This window comes from Pagrus pagrus (genome assembly GCF_965226575.1).
Source record: "Pagrus pagrus genome assembly, chromosome: 16".
Taxonomy (NCBI): domain Eukaryota; kingdom Metazoa; phylum Chordata; class Actinopteri; order Spariformes; family Sparidae; genus Pagrus; species Pagrus pagrus.
In genome coordinates, this window is record NC_140200.1 from 17,048,266 (window position 1) to 17,050,629 (window position 2,364).

Sequence of the window (2,364 nt, forward strand, 5' to 3'; positions counted from 1 at the left end):
TACAAAAAGGCTGTCTCTGTTTTGTGTCTGTTGTTTTATATGATGATATTTTGCTGATATAACAAATAAATTACTTCTTGTCTTAGCAAAAACATCATGCATTGTCTTCTTAGTCATATAAACAGTCATAGGACAGAACTTCTTCTTTGTGAGGCCATAGGGTCGGGGGATGATAAGTATTGTCGTGTAACTTTGTGTGACCGTGAGAACAGTGAAATGTCCCGTCATGACAAAGTGAGATTAGATCAACATCTTGTCATCCATGTGAAGAACTTGACATTGAAAACACATTGAGAAATACAGAATGACTGGATAAGATTATTCCGTCTCCATCCTTATAAAGAGACGGGTAACTCACGACTGCTCAGCAGAGACGTCCACATCACCTCTAGATCTCACAGTGCTCACTTTGCTGTCTGTGACACCAGTTTTTTTTTTGGTTCTGACAAACAAGCTGTGGAAAGGTGAGATGTCAATTTAATCCTGATGTTACTTTAATAAATGCAAAATCTTTTAGATGAGATGTGATGAGCTTTGACACTGGTGAATGAAGGCAGTGAATAATTGTGGATGTGGCCATTGTGATTTGTTCCTCAGGATGAAGTGTGTTATGGTCTTTCTGGTGTTGACGCTGGTCGTCCTCATGGCTGAACCTGGGGAGAGTAGTTCTGAACCTCAACTTCCACCACCTGGACGTATCGTCTTTCCGTCCCGATGCAGTAAGTCACAAGTGTTCCTACATACTGAGTTGATGTTAACAGATTGACCTCTGATTTACACAAACAGCAGGCTACTTTAGTCTGAGATCAACAAATTAAACCTGACTGTACTAACTTACTATATACAACTTCATTTAGTTCTGTGATTAGCTAAAATATTTTATTTAGTCCTGGCATCTCAGATAATAAACCTAAAACTAAGTAGTTTTGGAGAGCAGATGTTCTAAATGCAGAGATTTCCAAACATGATCTTAACATATTGTTTATTTATGTCATTTTCATCTTTTTGTCCCTTTAGTACTCGGAGGTAGTAGGTAAGTAATGCTGAATATTTTCTGTTGATTTCATAAAGACAAATAAAAGACATAAAAAGACTATGAAATGCCTCAAACCTATCAAACATAGAAAGCATCAGTATTAACCAGATCCCAAGTTGATGTCTTCAACTACCTTACTTTGTCCAACCCATTTAATTTCATGATGATATATTAAAGGGTAAAGAAGCAAGTCAACACATTTCAGAAGCTAGAATCAGTGAATTTCTGTCAGATTTTGCTTGAAAGATGATTGCAAAATTATTCAATTATTGAATATTTGTCATTTAAAGGTATAGTTGGTAATGTTGGAGAGCTAGCAAGATTTGGGTGCAGGCAGGACGAGACATGAAGGCATCTGATTGGTTCTTTCAACTCGGACCGAGAGGGAGGGATTGGTCAGAGTTTTTACAGGCCTGCAGCTGCCACAGAGGTCTGATTTATTTTGTTCCTTTTTCTGAACACATTATGTCTGGACTACTCTCAGGGTGGAAAGACCATTTCACCCAGTATAACAAAACGTGTTTCTGAACAGGATTACCAACTATACCTTTAAGATTGTGTTGATTGACCTCTGTTGATAATTTGACTAACTGATTCCTCTCTATTTTCCCCCTTTTCTAACTTGGTATAGATTCTGCTTTGACAAATGGGGAACATCCAGAGGTAAAGTGGACGACAATAAATTGAGGCGATACTATCAAGACTGAGTCTGTTCTTGATTTTGAAGATATAGTTTGAGCTATATCTTTGTGCTTTGCAAAGCAAGAAATAATTGGATGAGTAAACATGGAGCCCTTGAGATGTAGTGACTTTAGTCACAGCTCTAACTGATGTTGAAAAATGTAAAATTGCTTGATAGTGAAAACTATCCTGCTGAATAAAGCTGCATTACAAAAGACCGTCTCTGTTTTGTGGTGTTATTTAAGTGAACATGTGCTTGTAATTTTATTGGTGATGATGATCAAGAACATTGTTTTTCATTAAGTCAGAGTTAAATGTTTATAATAAGTAGATCTAAATAATGTGTGTGTTGGTGTGATCAATTTATTAAATGAACACTCTTCCTATTTCTTTCTGTTTCTGAATGTACTCGTGTCTCTGGTAAAGCAGCACTTTGGAAATGATTCAATTCTGGCATTTCCTCCATCAATAGATGAATCATTTGGTCTATAAAGCATCAGAAAAACAGTCAAAATAACAATTTTATTAGGAGAAGAAACAAGATGATCATTGTGTAAATGTCTCTTTTGGATACGGCCAACAGTCCAACAGCCAAAGACAAGCAAGGCATTAAAATCTAAAATGAGGAAATATTTGCTAATTCCTTC

At 36.5% G+C, this 2,364-nt stretch overlaps 1 long non-coding RNA gene across 1 annotated transcript; it reads left to right on the forward strand.

The window, feature by feature from the left end:
- Positions 1-372: 372 nt before the first annotated feature.
- On the forward strand, positions 373-1,935 carry LOC311271763. The gene is made up of 4 exons (XR_014624471.1): positions 373-464; positions 598-719; positions 1,018-1,033; positions 1,668-1,935. It is a non-coding gene; the product is annotated as an uncharacterized lncRNA (long non-coding RNA).
- The last annotated feature ends 429 nt before the right edge of the window (positions 1,936-2,364 follow it).